The sequence below is a fragment of the Belonocnema kinseyi genome, chromosome 8, assembly GCF_010883055.1.
Source record: "Belonocnema kinseyi isolate 2016_QV_RU_SX_M_011 chromosome 8, B_treatae_v1, whole genome shotgun sequence".
NCBI lineage: Eukaryota > Metazoa > Arthropoda > Insecta > Hymenoptera > Cynipidae > Belonocnema > Belonocnema kinseyi.
Window position 1 is genome coordinate 114,020,071 of NC_046664.1, and position 26,756 is coordinate 114,046,826.

At 30.6% G+C, this 26,756-nt stretch overlaps 1 protein-coding gene across 3 annotated transcripts in view; it reads left to right on the top strand.

The window, feature by feature from the left end:
• Window positions 1-9,441: 9,441 nt before the first annotated feature.
• Window positions 9,442-26,756, top strand: part of LOC117177987 (5'-AMP-activated protein kinase subunit beta-2) — a 314,314-nt gene continuing 296,999 nt past the window's right edge. For 2 of the 3 annotated variants that reach the window (XM_033369151.1, XM_033369149.1), the window contains exons 1-2: window positions 9,442-9,563; window positions 9,641-9,737. The gene's annotated coding sequence lies outside the window, so the exon portion shown is untranslated. Of the gene's footprint in view, window positions 9,738-26,756 lie in introns of all 3 variants that reach the window. The other variant, XM_033369150.1, reaches the window with a different exon arrangement.

The following is a 26,756-nucleotide window of genomic DNA, read 5'->3' on the forward strand; positions in this document are numbered from 1 at the left end:
AAAATAATGCCAAATTCTGCTGGGAAGTTGTCACATGAATTCGTTTTTGGTCCACTGTGAGCAAACGCGGCACCCATCGCGCGCAGAGCTTCTTCATGTCCAGAACTGAATGCACGATATTGCTCACACGTTCCAATGATATGCCTATAGCATTAGCTACCTCTCTCAATTTCACTTTGGGATCATTCAACATCATTTCATGGATGTTTTCGACATTTTCTGTTGTAGTGACCTCTTTTGGGCGCCCAGATCGTTCACCATCAACTGTGCTCGTACGGCCACAACGAAACTCGGTATAACGCTTTTGAATCGTTCCAATCGACGGTGCAGTGTCCGGGTAATACTTATCCACCTTGGCCTTGGTCTCGGATATCGTTTTCTTGCGAAGATAGTAGTGTTTGATCAAAACTCGAAACTCAGATTTTTCCATATTAAAAAAAACTCGGAGGTTAGTCGCTTCTCAGTGCTGTAACTTATCAATGCGTAAACATAAATGGCTGAAGTTTTGACAGGCGTCATTTGAAGGATCAAGCTCGACGAAAATGGTTCACATTAGTGAATACAAATTCCATCTCTTAGAATTTTCAGGTACTTATTAGACTGCCTAGTAAATGCATCACATTTAACCAAAGCCTCATTTATTGCCATCCAGAAAGAAACAAGGCGAAAAATTATATCATTAAAATTACCTGGAAAAACAAGGTGGGGGACAATACTCTTTTGTGCTGAGAGTTTACTTTACAACAAAATGGCATTAAAGAGATTAGCTATTTCTAATAATGTTCTTTTGAAGCACCAAGTAAAGACGGATATTTAAAGTGAGACTTTCTGGTGTGGCCTTATCAGTCTTCATGAAATCTTGGCACCAGTCGTCAAATGGATCACCATTCTGGAAGCTGACATTTGCACAGTAAGCTTAGTTTCAAGAGCTTGGAATGGCATAATAACGAGTTACGAGAAACTAGTTGACGGCTCTCCATTATCTGTTGTAGAATCTGCAGCTCTTAAATTACAAGTAAAAGAGAGGACAATTATCAATTGAACCGATTCACTTTGCAGCTAATATAATAGATCCAAAGTTTAATGATGCGCATTTGACTCGAGAGCAGAAGGCTCTAGGAACAGAACTTGTTCATGATCTTGCCAGTTACAAATATGGAGAGAACAGTGACGATGTGGCAGAAGTTTTGACAGATTTGGCCATGTACAAAGAGAAAGAAGGATCGTTTTCTCTTCCGTTCGTTCAGAAGACTATTGAAACGTTATCAGCTGTTACTTGGTGGAAAACAAATAACTGTGATCCCAGATTACGCACCATTGCTTCTGATATCCTCAGCATGCCAGCAACAAGTGCTGCAACGGAAAGAAGTTTCGGCAGATACGGGAACGTGCACACCCCTAAGAGAAATCGCTTGACCGCTGAAAGAGCTGGAAAAATTACATACGTCTCCTTTAATTTAAAGTTGGAAGCATCTAAAAAAATACTTCAAAGAGGAAAACAGAAGAGACTCATGTTTGTAACTCCTTGGGACGATACGGAATTTGGACTTCGTGCAGAAGAGCTAGAAGCAGAATACGAATATTCTGATGAAGATTACGATTCGCCTGACTCCGATTCTGAAGTTGGAGAGTGAAGTCACCAAATCTTTTTATGCGCTCTGATTTGGTTTTACTCAATAGGCTGTAATGCAGTAATAATTTGCACACACGAGAATGTGCTACTGGATAAGGACCATAAATGAAATTGCACAGGGTGAATAAAAAAAGTTTTCTACGATGGATTTTTCAAATATAAAATTTCGATATCATAATATTTTAATTCATTTTTTTTGAGTGAAAGGTGAAATTATTTTTACATATTCCTAATATGTATTCATAAAAAGTATCCTATATCACTTGAAAGTTTTCAGTACAGTATTTCGAAACATTGGTCCTCATCCACTTGTCATTCTTATGTCTTCATTTACATTATATTGTTTTTTATTAGCTTTATCTAAGTAGGCTAGCTACTTTACTTAATTTATTTGAAAAACAAGTTAGATTATAAAAATTTCGTACAATTGTGATTTGATTCACGTAAGCTTATTATAATAGATAAGTCACAGCAATGAGATAATACTGTATTTTCCATATAACGGCACTATTTGCGGAAATCATCTACACGCCTGTTTTTCGAGCTGTTGCTAAAGTGCCTTGATGTTTTAATTTGTCACAAGATTTTTTTCTCTAAATATTATAAAGGCTAATAGAAGTTTACGTTTAATAAGTCCAAGTTGAAGGCAAAATGTCAATTTTTTTAAAGAGCAAAAAACGTCAAATTTCGATATTTTCAATAAATTGTAATAACTCGAAAAATAGTTAACGCTTTTGAAGTTTTTGGGCTTATTTTAAACGAAATTTCCCATAATATTTGTCAAAATGATAAAGAGATATTTTCATAATTTTTTCTCTAGATTCTGCCCTAAGGTCAGACATGACACAACAAAGTAGTAAAATTTCAAAATGGTATATATACTTACATTTTTTTAAAATGATTATTTGCCTTATTTTATTAAATGTTAGTAATATTTATAAAATATCATTTTTTTGCCTTTTTTTAAATCATTTGGTGAGCACAATCATTATTTGAAATTTTGCGACTTTTCTACACCCATTTCGACCCTAGGGTGGAATCTACATAAAAAATTCTAAAACTATCTTCATCATTTAGACCAATACTATGGAAAAGTCCGCTGAAAATAAGCCTAACAACATTTTAAAATCTTAATTATTTCCAGAGTTATTCCAATTTTTGGAAAACATCGAACTTTAAAGTTTTTTTTGGAATATTTTTTATGAAGTTGACATTTTTCCTTTAATTTGCATTTATTAGGCAGAGAATTTTATTACATTTCGTGTTATAATGAGGAAATTTTTAAAAAAGTTTTTTATTTTTTTGTACATTTTTTGAATTGACATATCAAAAAGAATATTTTTTAAGAATATCAATCAGATTGAGTAAGCTAATTATAGTATTAAGTCTCTTGAGACTGAGCAACGGCGAATAGTTATAAGTCACAGCAATGGTATTTAATAGTCATCAAATGAATGGAAATAATTATGGTGGGACTATTATTTCGTTGAAAATGTAACAATTTAAAAAAAATAATTCTTAATTGTTGAAAATTAGTCTCAGACGGTAGAATGTTAACCTTCTTGATGACTAATTCTTCTTTTTTATTTAAAATTAATTTCTTCGGTTATACATACATAATGAAATGAAATCAAATTCATACGAATATTACAGTAATTTTATTAGTTCGGTTACAATTTGCAAAAAGAATACGGATATATTGAACCTTTGGCGTAATACAAAAATGTATATACAATTTCTGAGCATTATATTTCAAGTCCATCATTATATCGGATTGGATTAAAATTCAATTTACTGGTTCAAAAGTGAGTTCTTTTAAAACTTGCAGGCTTTTATAGAAAATTGACTAATGGTTTAAAATGTTTATTTCCCTGCTGAAATTTTAACTGAATTTTGTTTTTGTTATTAAAATTTAAATACTTTTTACTCTAATTTTTATTTTCCCTTTCAAAATTCATATCTTTTTAGTATAAATTTCATGTTTCTTGGATTAAAATGCAATTTACTGGTTCAAAAGTGAACAATTTTATTAAGAACTCATTGTTGGATTTAAATTGCATTTTAATCCAACAAACATGACATATTTACTAAAAAGAGATGAATTCTGAAAGGTAAAATAAAGAGTAGAATACAAAGTATTTAAATTTCAATTTAAAAAACATTTCAGTTGAACTTTCAGCAGAAGGATCAGTAAATTGCATTTAAATCCAACAAACAATAAATTTTTATTAAAAAGAGATGAGTTTTTAAAGGGAAAATAAAAATAAGAATAGACAGTATTTAAATTTTAATAACAAAAACAATTTGCAGTTGAAGTTTCAGCTGGGAAATCAAAATTGTAAACCATTAGTCAATTTCATATAAAAGCCTACAAGTTTTAAACAAAAAAGAAAAGTTCTTAATAAAGTTGTTCACTTTTGAACCAGTAAATTGCATTTTAATCCAATCTGTTATAATGATGGACTTGAAATATAATGCTCAGAAATTGTATATATACATTTTTGTATTAGGTCACAGGTTCAATATATCCGTATGCTTTCTGCAAATTGTAACAGAACTAATAAAATTACTTCAATGTTCGTATGAATTTTATTTCATTTTATTATGTATGTATAATGCATATTTATGTATGTTTGTATAATGTATAATATAATTTATGCATGTATAATGCATGTTTATTAAATTTTTAATTAAATTTAAAATTAAGTTACATTAGAAAACTACTGTAAAAAAATTAGTTTCAATAAAAATTAGAATAGTTACATTTTCAGTTCTAAAAATGAATTTTCGGTTAAGAAAATGAATTTGCATATAAAAACTTTTTTACCGCCAAACAGATTAATTTTTTGCACCCAGAAACAAAGATGTTTCACAAAATACATAAAACGCCAAACAAATATTTGAATTTCTAAAGAAATTTTCCATCTACTATAAACCTAACCTACAATAAATGTCCATCGAAAAAAATATAATTTTATGTAGAACATATAAATATTGATTTCAAGTTATTCAATTTTCACTAAGGACATTAATTTTCAACCAAACAGAAACCAGATGTTTCACAAAGTACATGAAATTTCAACAAAAATGTTGAATTTTTTTAAAGGAATTGTCAACCTCATATTTCAATTATTAACCGACGAAATGAATTTTAAATGAAAAAGAATATTAGTCATCAAGAATGTTTGTAATCTACCGCCTGAGATGAATTTTCAACCAAAAAGAATTATATGTTTGAAATTGTTGCATTTTCAACGAAATAATAGTCCCACCATAATTCTTTCCATTCATTCGATTCCTTTTATGTAGGCATTATTTCATAAATTTAATTCATTCTTATGTACTATACGTATATACTGTACGGATGGTTAATGAATATTCTTATTTTTTATTTTATTTCTTTTCTTCTAATCAATGTTTTAATAAAATATGCTCCTTCTTTTGTTTCTCATAAACTACACATTTCCAATTTCGCGCTCGGTTCACTATATGGTTCACTACTCGGTTCATTATATATATATATATATAATATCGGTCGTCCCCGCCACTGATCCATTCCGTATCGAGCATGATCTAACAAATACATTGTCTAGCCACGCGCAAGTAAAAAAAAACCGAACCAATAAGACCCACCGCTTAATTTCTCCATCTTGGATAAGAAAGGCGGCAAATGTAAGAGATTTTAAAATGCAAAATGTAAGAATAAAAATTTCTTGTACTTTTCAGGTGTATAAATATTTGAATCCTTATAAAATGTATTATAATAATATTGAAGATCGTTAAAGGAAAATATGGATTAACTATAATTTTAGATTATGTGTTTCATAACTTCTTTCTGCTGACAAAAAATGACGTATCTGTGTCAAATAAAATGAAATTGAAGTCAAGTGGGAAAGTTCTGACTAAAGAAAATTATATAATGCAGTGCAGGTAGGCCGCTGGACCGGCAAACCTGGAAAACCGGGAAATTACAGTGAATTTATTTTTTGACCGCGAATGTTACAAAATTTGTATAATAAAAATGTTGTCCAACTTTGATTTCAACCGTTCTTTTTAAATTTCCTAAATTGTGATTTTTATAGATTATTATACCATTTAGTTTAGAATGCTAAAATTCGAAAATCTGTCACTTTAAATATTTTCCAGTTAAATTTTTTTGTTTTTCAGCATATATTTTAATTGAAGAATTTTAAAATGCAGTTTTAAAGGTAAAGAAAATTAAAAATTAGAAGTTTTTAAAATCGAAGATTTTTTTATAAAGAACTAGGTGGCCGTCGGACTGGGAAACCGAGAATTTTACGAATTTTTAGAAGAAAAATCTGCCCAAGCTATATTTTAACAGGTTTAAAAATAATTAAAGTGCAGTTTTGAGGATTTAAACAATTAAAAACTAAAAGTATTTGAAGCTGAAATTTTTTGATAAAAAACAGTTTCATTTTATCAATTGTAAATATTGAATAAATAAATTATTTTAAAAATGGATCTGTACTCATGATTCATCAATAATATATTTTTCATTCACAGTTTCAGGTATTCCTTTATATATTTTTATATTAAATTTAATAAATAAATTTATTAATATATTACTTCTATTAATGTTTTCGGCCATTAAAAAATGTAAACGTGCGTTCGAGTATTTTCCACTTAAAAATAAATCCATAATAATATAGTCACAATTAAATGTTTTTATTAAATTAAAAATATTGTGAGTCTAAATTATATAATTTTTAACCCGTTTAATTTTAAATTTCTTAACGTAGAAAAAGAATAGATATTTAATATTTAGCAATATTTCACTGTTCATTTAAGACGAGTAAATTTAAACCAAATATTTAAAAGAAAACAATTTGAAACTGAATTGTTTTACATAGAAAGCTTTGAATCTTTAGATTTTCAAAGAACTTTTGATTTTTTAGCGTTACAATTTTAATTGTTCTATTTAAAAAGTATTTAATTTATAAGAGAAATTGTTAAATTTTGGCGCATAAATAACAATTGAACACTTATTATTTGTACACAAAATTTTAGTAATTTTAAGAGATATTTTGAAGTTTTGAAAAGATTACAAATTAATGACAAGCTTGGAATTATTTCAAATAATTTAAACGAAGTGTCTTGACAATTTTTTCAGATCTTCTAAATTAATTTTAAAATTCATCGAAATTTTCCTATAGTTCTTGAAAATCCACCAAATTAAATAAAATCCTTAAAATCTTCCATGTTCTTCTTTGATCTTTTCTTAAATCTCTTTAAAATCTTCTTAAACTTTCTGTTACAATAATTTTTCAAAATGGAAAATAATTTTCAATTTTTCTAAGAATCTTAAGAAAATTTTTATTCTTCTGTAGTCTTTCAAAATTTTTAAAAATCTAAATATTTGTTTGAAATCTGCAAAAATATAAAAGTTCTCACAAAAAATTCAAAAATTATTTTGAATTAGGAAAAATTTAAAACCACTTCTCGATTTTTCAATATTTTGAAATAAAATTTTTAATCTTTTGACGGATGCCTAGACTATTTAAAATAAAAATAATTAAACTTCTAAATTAAGAAATGTGAAGGTAAAACATTATTCTTCAATTTCTAATGTGTCTAGCTTAAAATTACTTGAAGTAATATATAATGATGTGAATTTTTAAAGTTCATTACTTGATTCTTTAATTTATACTGTTGAAAATGTTAACGTGGATTTACATTTTTGGAACTAATCTCAATCTTTAAACTCTAAAATTGATCAAAGTTCTACATTTTGCAGTTAATTTTCATTTCACTTAAAACTGTTCAGTTTAAAAGTGTTAGTACCTTCCAGTTTATACGTGTGAGTTATTGAGCATTTGAATCATTATCATAAATCATATCATTTATTTCAAAAATTGTATATACTTTTAATCCTTCCCATTCAGTAATATTTACAAACTTACATTCTGGTCTGAATATAATTTATTTCCTTACCAATGTTCTAATATATCCATTGCAAGTTCCTTTTGAATTCATTCTTTTAATATTCTCATAATATTTCTTCCTGCGTATTGATTTTCCTATCACAGTTCGCCGTACAGTCTTACGCGTCAAACTCAAACTGCGCGGTCAAACTAACAAAATGGTGGAATTAAGCGGTTGCGTTACTTGAACGAAACAGGGCCTTCAAGTGGCTAGACCATGTATTTGTTAGATCATGGTATCGAGATTTGAAAGTACTTTTTTGAATTACACAGTTTCACGATGGTTTGCGTTGCATGCTAAAGTTATATCATTATATTCCCTATGCCTACATACCAAACGTCCTTTTTGTACACACATATGTACATACACACACATATATAATTTAACTACCATGGCTGATACGTGCATTATTATTTACCTAGTTAGTTATATTTAAGTAATACAGATATACATTTTAGAATTAAACTCGACCACTGCCTACCGAACTATTTTATAAACTAATAGCCTAATTTTTAAATTTTAAAAAGAAATTGTTTTTGTTTCAGCTGGTTTTATATGATAAAAAAATTGTGAAATGATAAAAAATGTATTGCAGAAATGGCTTTTTATTAAAATGTCATTTTATTGTTTTTCTCGATAAATATCAATTAAATCAACATACACCATGGACAAAATATGTGCATATCACATTTCTTTAAGTGAATATGAAATGGATGCTCACTCTCCTCTCAGATCCCAGACTATGTACAACGCTAGCACCCAGCCAAAGTTCTTAGTTACCGACGGGTAACGGCTATCAACTGCTACTAAAAGAAGATGTGATTGAAGCCGTCTTTCTCCAATGTAAATGATAGGTATTATAATTTTCAAAGTTTTTGACGCTGAAAAACTCCGTGACATTATAATGAAAAATTTAACGTAGAATCTGAATTGCAACAAGTTAAATGCCCATCTTGCTACTTTTTTGAGTTTTTGTTGCAGGATAAGGAAGGGATACTATGTCGATACTCTAAGGATACGCTGTATAGTATCCTTTTCGTTCACTCGGTCCGCTCGGGTCTACAACTTATGTAGGTAATTTCCTCATAGACCCTTGGAGATTTCCAGTTTTCGAATTTATGAGTATCTGCTGTACAAAAGGGAAAACGAGTGATAAAAAAATATTCACTTCAAAAAAAAACAGAGCATTACTTTTGAAATTAGAATTTTAATATCTCTAAATATTTTTTTAAAATCTGCTCAACAATTGTAATTTTTTTTGGTGATACCTCCCGAGATGTTTTTGAATATCATAAGAAATTTTTTGACCACAAAATTCTTTATTTTTAATGGATTTAAAAAACTAACTCTAACTCTATATATTATTTATATTATTCTAATTGTAAAAATCAAGAATAAACGAGAGCATCGATAATTATAAATAAATATGTAATATATTTCAATCACTTCTTCCAAAATTAAGGTAAAGTATTTTTGAATAATTGAAAAATAATAACTATCATTTTGTATGTCATGCGCACTGCAATATATAACTGTATTTATTCAGTATTTTCCCACTTGACGCAAATTTTACTTTATTTGATACACATATGCAACTTTTTGGCAGCAGAAAGAGATTATGAAACACATTACCTAAAGTTATAGTTAATCGTATTTTCCTTTACCCATATTCATCATTATACCATTTATAAAAATTAAAATATTTTTATACCTCAAAATTACAAGAAATTTTAATTCGAACATTTTAAATTTTAAAATCACTTACATTTGCCGCCTTAATTATCCAAGATGGAGAAATAAAGCGGTGGATTCTGATTAGCTCACTTTTTTATTTGCACGTGACTAGACTATGTATTTGGATCATGCTATTCACTGTCCAAGTCAAGTCATTTATGGCTTATTGAATGAGTCTAGCCTGTCTGAGACTCTTAGATTCAATTCGATTATGATGTATTAAGAGGCCACTAGCAAAGAAGAAAAATTTACGGTTAGCTATCGCGTAATCAGCTGATATTTTACTGAAGTATATTAACTAAAGGCAACCCGATCATTTAACATTTTTAGGTTCATTTTAACGCTGATGTATGCGGAATAAGGTGAAAGAATATAGAAGATACATTATCTGAATCTAAACTTGGGGACTCCTTTAAGAATCTGTAAGGTTAGTGCGATTGTTTCATGCGAAATACACCTATCATTTAGAAAATAAGAGCTATTGTTTTTCAAACTTAATTTATTTTGTTGTATATCACTTTACAATCATTCATAATTGAATCATTCTTTTTGTAAAAAATAAATCAAACTTAGACTGAAACATTAAAAGTAAGTACTATTCTCAAGTTTGATAGTAAAGTTGAGGTTTTGCAGTATTATTCCCACAAGTTTTTGTAAAATGAATGCAATTGCAAGTAATTTGAATTTCGTCTCAATCATACTCGAGAAAAACGACTCAACTCCTCTTGTTATATATTTAATCTCAAGATTAGCGTAACTCTTCGACACTTGCTGAAAGTTTCAGAATAAGTTTTCAAAATAAGCTGAAAGTTTCAAAATATTTTTACCGAAGTACTCCATTTCAGTTTCACTATTTGTGCTAAAAGAAAGTTTATATACTCTTTAAAAAAAATACAAATTTAAAGCTTGCTACTTCAGGGCATGTGACACCTAAATACCTATATTACCGACCTCACTTTTTCAGTTCACTGAATGTTTTTTTGAACCTAAGAACTTTTTTTGTGAATAAAATATCGAGCTGAAACGTTGAAAAATGTATTAGAGTACAATAAAGTACGTTTAGGTACTGCATTTTCGTAGGAATTTCACTAAAAATTATTTCATCTTTTTTCTGAACCTCGACATTTTTTGAACGTTCGAACTTTTTTTAGGCATAAAATATCGGTCTCAAACTTTGAAAAATGCAAGAGTCGAAAAAAACTACGTTTCAGTACAAAGCTTAATAATAAAAGATGCAAAGAAAAATTTTCAACTATCAATTTCATCGGCATCAGCCGGTAACGTTGTACACGAAAATACGAACCCTCTAGAGCCTCGTCTAGTGCCCGCCAGGATTCGTATTTTCGTGTACAACGTTACCGGCTGATGCCGATGAAATTGATAGTTGAAAATTTTTTTTTACATCTTTTATCATTAAGCTTTGTACTTAAACATAGTTTTCTTTCGGCTCTTGCATTTTTCAAAGTTTTAGACCGATATTTTATGTCTAAAAAAAATTCGAACGTTCAAAAAATGTCGAGGTTCAGAAAAAAGATCAAATAATTTTTAGTGAAATTTCTACGAAAATGCAGTACCTAAACGTACTTTATTGTACTCTAATACATTTTCCAACGTTTCAGCTCGATATTTTATTCACAAAAAAAGTTCTTAGGTTCAAAAAAAGATTCAGTGAACTGATAAAGTGAGGTCGGTAATATAGGTATTTAGCTGTGTCACATGCCCTTAAATGTTATAAACTTGTGATAAGGGCTGCGAATCTCAACCTATTCGAGAAACAAGATATCTGCATCATTACGTTACTATCCATTTTATCTCGATAAATGTAATACAAATAGATGCTGAGGAATCGACCACAGACTTTATATTTATATAGAGATCATTTAGAAATTTAAATATAAAATTTAGTGTTGATTTATATAAAAGTAAGCAAAAACATGTGAAATGAATGTATTATTTAATATGTTTAATACAGTGTGCGCCGTCTAGACCTTCGGTGTTTCAACATTGAATAGCGCTGCCATTTTTTAACCCATTTTGACTAATGAGCATGATTTATTTAGGATATTATCTACCATTCATTTAAAATCAGTTTTGAACACAATGTGCATTAAATTACCACCTCCATTCGATACGCAAAAAGCAGCTCTTTTTCGGGCATTTTGCATAAAATTGGTCAGCATTTCGGGCGTTATAGCAGCTATTTTGGCTCGTATGTTACTTTTGAGATCGTCAATGTTCTTCGGCTTGCTGACATAAACTTTACTTTTTAAATAGCCCCAAGAAAAAATCAGGTGCATTTAAATCCAGAGAAATCCCATATTTTTTACGATAAGCACGTACAGTTTTCACAATTGAGCGATTGTTTTCAAAGTAAAGCGCAACAATTTCAGCGCGTTCTTTCGATGTGTATTGACCACGAAGGAATAATAAAGAGACTCGACTGCCAATGGGAAGCCTTTCGAAACTGGCAATAGAAACATTACCGTAAGTGGTAGGCACATTACAGGAAGATCTTACATTTTCGTGCCCAGGTGCGCAGTTTTCCTCTCCCTATGCATGAAAAAGTGTGCAAGTGATTGTCAAATTGCAAGTCAAATTGTCACGATCTTAAGCAACTAGGTCGATTATATTTTTTATTATACAGATTTTTTACGAAAAAAATGTTTGGAAGTGTTAGAAAAAAACAGTTCTTCATTCTAACGTACGATTTCAAAGATAATAATGTACTACAATTTTAAGATAATTTATATAATTATAACTTGCAATTGAACAAATTTTACCACCTGCATAAAAAAACGTACATAACCTCTCTAACTAACGGCAATTTGACAAACTTTCTTACTCTTACACTTTTCCATGTATAGGAAGAAAACAACTGCGCATCTGCGCACGAAAATTTAAGATCTTCCTGTAATGTGGCTATCATCTACGGTAATGCTTCTATTGCCAAGTAGCGAAACGAAGTTAGATCTCCTTATTATTCCTTCGTGGTATTGACTTATAACTAAAGTGGCACTGAATGACGTTTCAGGATCGCGCACATTTGCCGCCATCGGCTGAAAAATGGCAGAGTTATTCAATGTTGAAATACCTCAAAATTGAATTGTCTCATTTCACTCAATAAATACTAGCACGACATCTTTTTTAGATAATTAGGACCTATTCCTGTTTTGAATCAAATCTGTATTCGGAGCGAAAAATTGAATAATGTCAATCGTTTTTGTGTAGAACCTTTTTTTTATATTTGGTTTAGAATACAACAAAAAATATTTTACAAAAAGTATTGAAGTTGGTAAACTTTTCACTCCGAATGCATATTTTATTCAAAATAGCAATAGGTTCTAATTATCTAAAAAAGATGCAATTCGTTATATATTCTACAACATTTTTACATTCTCTTTCATCTTCCAAATTTTCGGTCTCTGGTTTTTAATGGATCTAAACGTTTCGACACTCACAGAGTCCGAAAATCATAAAATGTTGTCAGTGTCTGTCTGTCTGTATGTATGTATGATTACCTCAATGTGCAGCCACGTTAACTTTTGAAGGGTTTGCTTAATCGAGTCATCCTTTAACACACTTTTTAAGGGTCCAAAAATGAAGGTTAAGTCGTTAATCAGTTATTTGCAAGAAAAATTACAAGAGAATTTTCAAAATTTGAATTTTGTTTCAAATGTCAGAAATTTGTGTGAAAGTTTCTCATAGATGGGTGAAAGAATTTCCAATTATCCGAAGGAAATTTTTGATTTCGATAAAAATTAGAAAAGTTATATACTTTTCCACATTTTTTAAATGTTCAAAAAATAACATAAAATACTTTCCTGATCGATTATAAAATCTCATTCAGCGTTTACACTAGATATCACAAATGTTTAGAAACTATGTCAGTTAAATATGAAGACGCATATAAATACTGCTATTTAAAAGAGGTATTTTTGACAAGGTTTCATTCAAGAATTCCAAACGCAAAGAATAAATATCCGAACACGAAGGAGAGGTGTAATTATGTTCAAGTGCGAAGAGGGAGTAACGTATTATCGAGCGCGAAGCGCGAGTTTCAACAGGCGCTTGCCCTAGGCGCACTCAAACTGGCGAGCGAAACAAGCTGCACACCCAGCGTGCTATGCGAATGTGCCCGCGAAGCGGGTAGATTAAAAAACAATATTTTCAATAGATACAACTTAAATGACAAGTGAGATAAAAAAAGGTTTCAAATAATTTTGGCAGGAATTTTTGAAAGATGCAACTTCTTTTTGAATTTTTCCGTATTTCACGCCGTCCGAAACTTTAATTTTTAATTTTTTTCATAGTACTTGCGATCAACAAAACCAAAATTACAAGATCTATAAAAAGAAAGTTAAAAGTAATTTTGTAGGACTTTTAAATAGACACTAATTTTATTCTATTTTCACGTATATGTCGTCGTTTGGCATAAAAAAAGAAATATTCGATTTTGAATAGCATTTTCGTTGGATAAAACCATAACCGTTGGTCAAAGAATGCTAGTTAACGTAAAAGTGTGCTAAAGCTTGATTTCATCGTTCTTTGTATTTACGGGCGGACGGACTGGCGGACAGAATGGTTTCATCGCCAAAACTTGATTTTCGGCTTCAGGGGGTCTCAAAACGTGGAGATCCATTAAAAAACTGCGGTGTAAATTTCTAATACTTTCTAAATCATAAACGATGGGAATTTGTAGATGTGTTTTGGCCGCACAATTTTTGTTCACTATTTGTTTTTCGTAGCTAGTGTCGTTTAAAAAAAATTTATTTTCAATGTTATTTTTCACGATTAAAACAAAAACTACGCATTCTGTCAAAACACGATTTCTTATCTATTCACGAAATCTAATCTATTCATCTTTATTCAGATTTATTCGGATCTTGTACAGTTTGCGCACCAAATGGAATTTTTGATTTTTTTTGTGGTATAAAAATTTGAATTTTCGATTTATTAAGAAAATTAAAGAAAGTTGTGACTACTATCTTTTAGATCTTTCGAATATCAACGTTTTTCTTCTCTTGGCTTTTTTCATATCGGGCGTTGTTTGACTTAAAATTTTCATTTTCAATTGATTTTAAAAATTTTATAAATTATATAACTGGTAATTTTTTTAAAAAAGTAGTCACAGTGAAAAATTTTATCGTCTTTCTGGGTACTACGAATAGCCTTATATAAAAACTTTTAATCTTAAAAAAATTAGTTAAAAAAGTTTGAAAATGCTTGAACTTTTTGGAATGGAAGCTTCTAATGTGTCACCTAAGGGTTTACATTTTTCTTGTACCTTCTTCCATATTCTATTACACTCACCCCACACACTTACTTGGTGGTGGGAGGGGCACCTACAGTTTAAGGTGGGTTCCGAAGCACCAAGAGAAACAGCTTTAAGTACTTAGAGAACCTTTTTATCTAGAAGTACTGGTCCCACGACTTTCCGGAGATGAACACTCCCTTGCTAATCTAGTGGTCACCGCATGGGCTGCGGAAGCTCTTTCAGAGTGCGAGGCGGGAATCAAACCCGCAAGCCGACAGAGTGGGTCAAAAGCCTACGCTTGAAGGCAATCAAAACTTGATTTTATTTTGTATAATATTATAACTGTATGAATTGAATTTTAGAAACGATTTTTTGATCTGAAACTTTGCTTGGAAGTTACACACTGTAACCCAAGTTACGAAATTAAATCTTTCAAATTTTGTTAGGAATATGCGCGATTATAAGTTTGCAAATGATTAATGGATATGTAATAAGTGTGCGGGTATTTTTGTGTACTCAGTAGCGCCTTGAATAACCAGTCAGTTAGTTATTATTTCTTGCCGCCAAATTCCACGAGTTAGTCTTCTCAGTTTCCTTCGAAAGTCCAAAATTGTCGAGAAAGCATTATGGGCTCGACAGCCGTTATGTCTAAATTCAATACGTGGTGTTCCATATATTGATCAGGACTAGAATTGTTTAAAGAGTGAATTATTTACATAATTACTACAACACTTTTTTGGAATATCAGTGTAATCTTGAACTGTGTAATGCAATAATGTTCGAGGATGCAGTGGAAAAGGATAGTCAAAGCAAGACAAGGAAAACCACGACAGTGTCCGTTGTCGGACTTTGTCTAATGACTGCTGCTTAACTCATCGGATCTCACTCACACTTCAGGGAACGTTATCAATAGAGGCTTTCGCTATTTTCATCACTTGAGGGCCTGTCGACTTATACTACTGTCAGTTCCAGTCCAATCATCAATCTTTAGCTGTCTTTCTACTTCTTCGTGGTCATATGCAGAATTGAAGCGAGTGAATCTCGCTATCTCAACGAAGACTCCTTTACAAGGCAAGTCTTTCAGGTGTACAACGTCGCGTTCAGCGAAGTCTCCAGCTGTCTCTTTTGCAGTACGCAAGGACAGTCTTATTATGATTGAAATAAACACGAAAGGTTGCTTTGCTTATACTGTTATTTTTATGTTTTCATGACAGCATGAGTATTAATGTTATGATACTTAATTCGTACACTCAATTTGCTGGCCTTTCGGCTTAGTATATTCTTAAAATGAACTTTTAATTTGAATATTCAACATCAGTGCTGAATATTTTCATTTAGGCTAAATAGAATTTTCTCAATTTATTTCTAGCTTTATGAGTGCTAGTATCTGCATATTGTAATAATTATTAGGATTTCATGGAAAAAATGGAAACTTTAGGTACCGAGCTTATCACGGTACATGAAGCCATTTCCCGTACGGAAATTAATTTTAAGAAGCTTGCTCTCGATAAACGAAACGAAAAAACTGTCATAGGTCGTTTGGATTTATTAAATAAAAATGGCTACGATGTTTAGAATTAGATTTACAGGCAAGGCCGCTCTTCAAACCGACTGAGAAAACTTCAATAGAGTATTTTACCAAAAATCAATTCTTACAAATTAAGGAAGCGTATCTCTCAGATTTTGATTATTTAAATTCAAAATTGCACCCCTTCGTATCTGAAAGGTCAATAGGTAACCATTCGATGCAAGAGAACGTATTACGATAAGATTCTAGCATTATAAGGCTACCTAAAATTACGCTGCCTGAGTTCTCGGGCAATTATGTCGACTGGGAAAATTTTCGTGATCTTTTCGAAGCTCTCATTCTCAATAACGCGTCATTATCTAATGTCTCTCGTTTACATCATCTGACGAGGTCTTTGACAGGTGATGTTAGCCATGTGATCAAGCATGTAAGAGAGTCCGATACCAATTTCACTACGGCTTGAGATACTATTTAAAAAACGTTACGACAATAAGCGTGCTTTGATTAATGCTTACTTGCAAGCAAATCGCATCTATTCCGAATATTTCTAATAATACTGTAGCGGAATTAAGAGTTTTACGCGACACTACAAATGAAGCTTTAACATGTTTAAAGAATTAAATCGACCAACTCAGCATTGGGATGATGTCATGGTTTTTTGGATAGTGCGTAAATTGGATATGTCATCTTTGAAAGAATGGAAGATGCATTTGGGATCTGTATCACAGGGTTAATGCTTTAGTTTACGGCGTGTGAGGTGAGATGATAGGTGCCGCAAAAAAGTTAGCTCAAGTATTGCTCTTACCAAAGATGGGTACAATCAAACCGATATTTATGCAGGCATTAGTATTATTACATTTAACGTCTTACACTCCACCTGTAAGACCGGGGTGAGGTGTTCAAAAGGAATTAAAAGAACATTCGTTAGCAGACTCCGATCCATTTGGCTTAGAAGCTGTAGCTATCATTCTAGGAGCGGATATATTTGGATCACGTCTCTTACCAGGGCTTAAATAAGGAACGTTAGGCTCTCTCACAGCGTAGGATACCATCTTCGGATGGATCCTCTCAGAGCCAGTTCTTAAATCGAGCATCAGCTGGTCTAAGCCAGTAACAGCACATCAAAGCATAACCGAGGAAGTCCTTAAGGATGACTTTCTTAGTTTCTGGAAAATGGAGGAACCTCAATCCAGATCCCTTTTGATTGCTGATGAGTTGTGAACTCTTTTTGCCGCTGATGAAGTTGACGAAGCTCGAAGATTAAGAATCCAAGTCATTCATCTTTTCCAAAAGGGTTTTTTTCACTTAATAAAATGGGAAAGTATTAATGAATTATTATTGTCAGACTGTCCCTTAAGAAATTATGAGAGAGCTTTTGATCTTTTTATGGATGAGGATATTAAACTGAAAGTTTTAGGTTTGCAATGAGATCTTGCATCTGATGTTTTTCGATTTAAGGTTTAGTCCCGACCTATGGATTCTACGACAAAGCGCTTAATTCTCTCCGTTATCGCAATGCTGTATGATCCCATGGGTTGGTTATCTCCGGTGTCAATAGTTGCTAAGCCTTTAATGCAGCAACTATCATTTCAAAAGCTTCAGAGGGATTAGCCATTATTCACTGATTTGGAGGATAATTTATCTAAATATTATAAGGATTTTAGCCAACTTCAGGCAATTCAGATACCGCGGTGGACTAGAAAAGGCTATGATAATCTAGGATGCAGAGCTTATGCTGCAGTCGTATATCTCCGTATTATTCAGGAGGATGGAAATGCACAGTTAACTTTAGTGACTACTAAATCGAGAGTATTAATTAATATTAATATTATTTTAATTATTATTATTATTATTATTACTAAATCCTATTTGTGACCATACCTATACGTAAATTATACGGAACTCAATTATTAGCTAAGACTGCATTTTCTAATTTCAACAGTGGGGTTAGAAAGTATCCCACTTTACTGTCAAACTGATGGCTCAGGTGTGTTAGCTTGATTAACCAAGCATCCATCGACTTGGCGTACATTTGTATCTAATCGAGTGGCTCATATTCATGAGCTCGTCCCAAACACTAAGTAAAGTCATGTTCCCACTAAGGATAATCCCACTGATTGTGCTTTTAGGGGTCTCTTTCCAGAAGAATTAAAGGATCATCCCTTATGGTGACATGGTCCACAGTGGCTGTTCAAACATTCTACAAGTTGGCCCGAATCACGGCCTGTTTTGTTTTCAGATGTTGACCTTCAGTGGAGCAAGGCAGCTACTTATCATACCATGGAACAAGCTGAGCAACCCTTTGACTTAGTTGATAGGTTTTCTTCTTGGCCAGAACTGTTGAGAGTGACCACCTCTTGTCGTCGAATTTTCACAGCCCTTGTGATTAGGGTGGGTTAGTTGCCGAAGTATACTTTCCAGCATGACACATTGGCTCTCTCGGCAGACGAGATTCAGCAAGCTTCTTTGTATTGGGTCCGTCGAATGCAAAAGGAGTTCTTCGAACCTGAGCTGTTCGCCCTTCAACATGACAATAACATAAAATAGAGCTCGTCTTTAAAACCGTTACACCCATTTTTAGATGCTTCTGGAGTACTGAGTTTGGGAGGACGTTTAGATAATACCCCAAATAATTACGATGAAAAGCATCCTATTATTCTACCGCGTCATCGAATGAGTGAGCTTATTGCTCATCACGATCATATTAGATCATTGCATGGCGGTGCACAACTTACTTCACGCACGTTACGCTAGGAATTCTGGATTTTTGGAGCTCGCACATTTGTCAAGAAATTGATTTATGTCTATGTTTCATGTGTACGTCATCTGGCTACTCTTTCACAACAGCTTATGGGTAGTCTTCTGAAATGCTTGGCATTTCATTCCTCCTTCTGCACCTCATTTCGGGGGAATGTGGGAGGCTAGAGTGAAAAGCTTCAAGCATCACATTCGCCGAATAGTGCGTTCTAAAACACTTACTATCCAAGAGTTTTAGACTACTCTCACGAGAATTGAAGCAGCTCTTAATTCTCTTACCATACGACCGTTGTCGGATGATAGTGAAGATTTAACCTATTGGACCCCAGGACATTTTTTAATTGGGGCACCACTTTTGAGTCCCCCTGAACAATCGGTTAAATTTGTTGCTGAGAATCGACTATCTCGTTGGCAGGTCAGTCAGCATATCGTGGAGATTTTTTGGCGAAGATGGAGCACCGAATATTCACACTCTTTACAGCGTCGATATAAGTGGACTTGTGCACAATCTAACCTTAAGATTGGCGACTTAGTATTAATGCGCAATGATGGTCTCCCTCCATCTAAATGGTCGCTAGGTCGTGCAATTAAATGCTATCAAGTTAAAGATGGCTTAGTTCGCTCTGTTTATAAAACGGCCACTTCAGAACTCGACCGACCGATTCTTAAACTTTGCTTATTACCGCTTTCATATGAAACCTTTGTAAAGTTATGTCAAAGCTCTTCACAGGGCATGAGTGAAATAGAAAAAACTCGTGTAGCATAGTTTCTGATTTACCAAGGTACTTACTTCTAATCTACGATAAGAAATTCGAAGTGTATTATTATTTTTTAAATATTTATTATCTTTAAAGTTTAATAACAAGAGGAAATACAGAATTTAGTAACAATATAATGTCAAATATATTTTAGGGTTTTTGCTCATTATTTCAAGAATATTTGGTCATAGCGAGCGGTAGCCTATTCTACAATAAGCCTACATTTATTTTATTCTCTTTTGTGATGCAATCTCACACGAAGCGGGCATCGCGTTAGTCGTACTAAGTCGTTCAAACCTGAATAAGGTAATCAGTAAAAATAATAGACGTTCTATTACTTGAACTTTTCTCAGGACACTTAGTTAAAACAGTTTAACTCGTAGCAAGTAGCAATAAAGTTACTTATTGTTTCTTGCCGCCAAATGTCACGAGTTTGTCTTCCCGGTTTTCTTTTCCTGACTCCGAGCATACATTTTCTGAAACACAAGCAAGTTTTGTTAAGATGTTTGATATCGCTGACAAATTTAAACTAAAATAAATCAATTTAATAATAATATCATATTTTCTAAGTGAATTCAGCATCCATTTTCATTATAATATAATGATATTGGCGCAAAATGGAGTACAGGGAAACAATAATCTTTTGTTTTTGGCAATTTTCAGTTCAGAAGCAACTGAAGCTTTCCTTTTGGATTTCGCAATCATCGAAGGTAGAGCTCCACGCAGGGGCCGCTGCGAATAGTGGGGAAAACCTATAGAATCCATCATAATTCGAAAATCAATTGTTTGCCTAGTAGGTCCCTTTGCTCGGATCGCGACACGCACAAACGCACACACATGCGTTTATTATTATTAATTAAAAATAAATATTTTAATAGAATTTCTTATTAAAAACTAAAAATATAAATTTAAAAAATTAGTTAAAAAAGTTTGAAAATGCTTGAACTTTTTGGAATGGAAGCTTCTAATGTGTCACCTAAGGGTTTACATTTTTCTTGTACCTTCTTCCATATTCTATTACACTCACCCCACACACTTACTTGGTGGTGGGAGGGGCACCTACAGTTTAAGGTGGGTTCCGAAGCACCAAGAGAAACAGCTTTAAGGCTGTTAAGCATGTTAAGCAAGGCCTTGCTCTTGCTAGTGTGAATGTTGCTGAAACTATCATGAAGTTCTCAATTAAAAGGAATGACATAGAACAACAATTATTTTTTTCGTCGACAGATGACCGAATAATGCATTTGTTTATTAAATTGGTTTGAAGAAACATAACATTTATCAAATAATTGTGAATGTTCCTAAAATTATCATGAAGTTCCCAATTAAAAGGACTGACTTGAAAAAAACAACTAATTCTTCAGTTGACAAATGCCCGAATAATTGATTTGTTTATTATATTTGCTTATAATATTAAGAAGAATAGTTTGAAGAGAAAACTGCCTTTTTTATAATATTAATTTAACCCAAATTTCTTACTATTTAACTAAAGATGTCTGAAAAGAAGATGTGGTCAAAAATATTATAAACGTAGATGTGGTGCGGGCTTAGTTACTCGCGATAAATATAGACGGCGCATCTATATACACCGCAACCCGTAGATAGGACCCATATCTCAGTAGGCCCCTTGATGCGCACTTATGGTAACTTAGCTCGGACATGAACCATTTAAATTGAAAGTAAATTCCCAATAATTTTTTTTTTTTACATTTGCAACATTACAAAGCATGGTTATCTTTATTAAATGTCAGAGAAAAAAGGCTATGAGTATTTTTTATTTCGGTTTCATATATTTTCTTCTAATATTAACATTATTTCTTCTAATTTATATTCTTTTATAAGTTATAATTTTTTTATTCTATAATATTATATTTTTATTCAAACTGATAAAACTTTTAGTGCAATTTCTATTAATAGTTCTTTGATATTATTTAGTATTTATTTTTATTTTTGTGATCTGCAATTTCTATGGATTTTTTATACTATTTGTCTAATCAAATTCTCGTATGTATTTTCCAATTTCTTAATTCTTATACTTTCTAACATTTTTATAAAAATATAATTATAATTCCAAGTGGCAGGAAAATTAATCTTTCGGTTTTTAGATGTTAAGGCGGCAGTTCTAAGCCAGATTACGGCGCATTCATAAAATATATCATGTTCCATAAAATATATTTTAAAATAAACTGTAAAATATTATAATTGATACAGCTTACCTTAAAAAGTTACGTAAGTTATGTGGTATAAAATGTAAAATACAAATAATATAAATATTATTCAAATTATTTTTGAAGTTTTTTTAGAACTTTTAAACATATTTTTAATGATTCCAATTTTATCGTAAAATTTTTATAAAATTCGAAAAAATTGCTTCAAAATGTTCCAGATTTTTTTTACAATTTTATCAATCTTTTAAAATCGTTTGAAATATTTTTAGGACTGAAAAATCCCGACACTGTAAACTTCCTGAAATTATAAAATTCTGGACAGTTTACAATATTATTGAACTTGCAAATTCCCGAATAATAAAATTCCAGGCCGAATGCTGTCCAATTATAAGAGATACAAACTAGAAAATTCCCGAATTGTAGCAATTGAGAAAATAATGTTTTAATCAATATTACTTATTTATTTAAATACAATAATCAAATGTTTTAATTCTAGAAACTTTGTTGAATGTTTAATTTTTTAAATTGTTGTTTTAATTTAAAATAACAATAATTGTATACAAATGTTCTGCAAAAATAAATTTAAAAACACATGCGCTTTATACAAGTCAAAATTTGTAGGATTCAATTCATCATTGATTTAGCGTGAATTTGATGTTTTTTACAATTAATTATTTTATTTTTGCGAACTTTTTTGTAAGTTAAGAAGAATACAATGCACTTTTTCAATAATAACAAAATTCTGTCGGGAATTCTCAAATTCAGTAATATTATAAATTGTCCAAAATTTCGGGATTTTTTACAGTGATGGGAATTTTATTTTTCGGAAGAAGCAACTGAAAAAGACCGACAAATAGAATTCCCGACACTGTAAAATTCATGAGTTGCAAAATTCCAGAAGAATGAAATTACGTAAATTTTAAAAACGCCGAAATATAAAACACTCGAATTAAAAAATTCACGAAAAATAAAATTTCCGACAGTAAGATATTACCGAATTCGAAAATTCCTCACAGAAAATTGCTGAATTATAAAATATCCAAACTAGAAAATTTCTAAATTCAAACAATAGAAAAAATGCTTGTTCATTAAATATTCTTTATTTATTGAAAATAAAATAATCGAATACTTTTAGCAAATACATTTTTTTAAAGGTTTAAAGTTTAAAAAATTATGATTTGAAATTTAAAAAGCAATGATTAAAAAAATATGTATATTTCTGAGTGAAACATTTTGTTTGATAATGTACATAGCATTTAAAAAAATTAAACAATTATTATTCTTTTAAATTCAAACAATAATTTAATAAAATTATTTAATTATTGTATTTTTAAGAAATAAATAATATTGATCGAAAATTCTTTTCTTCATGTTTAAATTCGGGAACTCCATAATTCGGGGATTTTTTACATTAGACATTTTCTGTGGAAAAAACAATTAAAGAACTGTCCAAGTCGAGCGGCCACTGACTGGGAAAACCGGGAATTATAGGCCAGATTTTTTAACACTAAGAAACACCCTAAAGTTTAGAGGAAAACCGGGAAATTTTCAGATTCATTTTTTACTTGTGTGAATGATTTTATCTAAATTTTCATAAAAAAATCATCTTTTTTGGGTAGTAAAATCAACTATTTTGATGAACACTCGTCTACTTCGAACAGCAGTGCGATCTTTTAGATTAAAAATTCGCGTTTTAATAAAAAAATGTTTCTATTAAATTTCGCGTTCCAAATTAATCTCTCTTGTTTAAAAATTCAACTATTTTGTTGAACATTATTCCATTTTCGACAGAAACTTTCATCTTTTGAATTAAAAACTCGATTTTTAATTTGGAAATTTTTACTATCAAATTCTGGGTTAAGAATTAATCTCTTTTTTTTTTTAATTCAACAAAGTAGTTGAATCTGTAAACAAGACAGATTAATTTTTAAGCCAGAATTTGATACTAACAATTTTTAAATTAAAATTGAGTTTTTAATTCAAAAGATTCAAGTTTCTGTCGAAAATGGAATAATGTTCAACAAAATAGTTAAATTTTTAAACAACAAGTTGAATTTTCATCCAAAAAGCTGAATTGTATACTACAAAAGGCATTTTAAATAAAATACATGAACTTTTCATAAAAGAAATTTATACTTTTTAAACAATAACAAAAAAAAATCCTACAAAGTAGTTAAATTTTCAGAAAACAAATTTTTTCAACTATGTTGATGAATCATCAACAAAAAAAACTAGATTTTGAACAAAGTAGTTCCACTTTCAACTAGAAAAGTTGAAAAAAAATCGTTAAAATTATTTGAAATTGCTTTAAATTATCAAAATAAATTGAAAATTCGTTGAAATCTTATTAAACAGCCTGAACTATTTAAAATCCTTTAAATTCTTTTGAAGTCTCTTGAGGATTTTCAAAGCTGTTGAAATTCCTTGAAATTAAAAAAAAAACCTAAAATATTTCAAATCTTTTACAATCTCATATTACATTATTTAAATAATTTGAACATTCCTTGCAGTCTATTAAAATATCCTAAAATATATCAAATCCTTGCAAATCTCATATTAAATTACCGTAATCAATTGAAAATTCTGTGGAATCTTTTAATTCGCTCAAATTTTTCAAATCCTTCAAAATCTTTTGAAATACGTAGAACTTTTTTTAAAGATTTGAAAAGTACTTTGGAATGTTTTTAAATAACCATTCTAAAATTTTTTTAATTCTTAGAAATTCCTTCAGATTATAAAAATAAATTGAAAATTTTTGAAAATTAAGTTTCGAAAGCTTTGCATTTTTATTGTTCCCATTTTCAAAATTTTAATCTACTAACATTTCAATATTTAACGTTTTGAAACTTTTCTGTTTTCTAAATTTCAATCTAAAGCTTTAAAAAATTTCAAGAGATTTTAAATATATGAGGATGTTTTAAAAGATGTCAAGAAATTTTCATTTTATTTTTGTAATCTAAAGGAATTTCTAAGAAAAAAAAAATGTTAGAAGGGTTATTTAAAACAATTCCAAAGTACTTTTCAAATCTTTAAAAAAAGTTCTAGGTATTTCCAAAGATTTTGAAGGATTTGAAAAATTTGAGTGAATTAAACGATTCCAAAGAATTTTCAATTGATTACGGTAATTTAATATGAGATTTTTAAGGACTTGATATTTTTAGGACATTAATAGATTGCAAGGAATGTTCAAATTATTTAAATAATGTAATATGAGATTGTAAAAGATTAAAAATAATTTAGGGTTTTTTTTAATTTCAAGGAATTTCAAGAGCTTTAAAAATTTTCAAGAGACTTGAAAAGAATTTAAAGGATTTTAAAGATTTGAGGCTGTTTAATAAGATTTCAACGAATTTTCAATTTATTTTGATAATTTAAGGCAATTTCAAAGAATTTTAACGATTTTTTCAACTTTTCTGGTTAAAAGTGGAACTACTTTGTTCAAAATCTATTTTTTTTTGTTGATGAATCATCAACATAGTTGAAAAAATTTGTTTTCTGAAAATTTAACTATTTTGTAGGATTTTTTTTGTAGTTATTGTTTAAAAAGTAATTTTTTTCATAACTACAAGAAAATTAATCTTTTTTGTAAAAAATTGAACTATGATTAAATATTAATATTTTGTCTAGAAAATTAGACTTGTAGGAAAATAAATTTCTTTTATGCAAAGTTCATGTATTTTATTTAAAATGCCTTTTTTAGTATACAATTCAGCTTTTTGGATGAAAATTTAACTTGTTGTTTAAAAATTGAACTATTTTGTTGAACATTATTCCATTTTCGACAGAAACTTTCATCTTTTGAATTAAAAACTCGATTTTAATTTAAAAATTGTTAGTATCAAATTCTGGCTTAAAAATTAATCTGTCTTGTTTACAGATTCAACTACTTTGTTGAATTAAAAAAAAAAAGAGATTAATTCTTAACCCAGAATTTGATAGTAAAAATTTGCAAATTAAAAATCGAGTTTTTAATTCAAAACATAAAATTTTCTGTCGAAAATGGAATAATGTTCAACAAAATAGTTGAATTTTTAAACAAAAGAGATTAATTTTGAACGCGGAATTTAATAAAAAAATTCCCAAATTAAAACGCGAATTTTTTATCTAAAAGATCGCACTAGCTATTCGAAACAGACGAGTGTTAATCAAAATAGTGGATTTTACTACCCAAAAAGGATGACTTTTTATGGAAATTTAGATCAAATCTTCCACAAAAGTAAAAAATGAATCTGAAAATTTCCCGGTTTTTTTCTAAACTTTAGGGTACTTGTGTTTAAACATCTGGGCTATAATTCCCGGGTTGGCCATTAGTGGCCACTCAATTTGGACTTGTGCAGTTCTTTAATTTTTTTTTTACTTAAAATATGTGGCAGATTTTCTTTTTTTTTTTTAGTCAAATATTTAAGAGTTAATATCCCAATGATTTGTCGATCTCACATGGTGTGATAATTCACAAAAAGCCCTGAAAACAATGATGATGAGAGTAGAGCTGAAAGGTGAACATAGAAACGTAACCTGTAATTCCTTGTAGCATTTACTGATTTTCTTAATCTGGCATTAGATTTATCCAGCCATGGATAATAATTATAGCACAAATAGACAAAATGTACAAACGGGTTTTAAGGTCAAATACTGGACAGTTAAAAAACACAAAATTGGTTGATTTATCTCTCAGATTGTAGCTGTCAAAAATTGCTTGCTTCGCGATCGAACAGTTTCACTGGGCGTAAAATGCCAATCACCTCCATTCTAATTTCTAAATCTGCCTGAGTCAAGGCCAATATCAGGTTGTGTTCGTGCGGTATACCTACGATGGCCACGCGATGAACACATGTAAAGGGTTGAGGGTCACTTTCATTTACCTCGTGTCGGTCATTGTCGGTGGTGCAGAACTTTGCACACTGACCGAGTCCTGGAATCACTCGTGGATTTAAAACCGATATATGTATATATAAATAAATAAATATATATATATATATATATA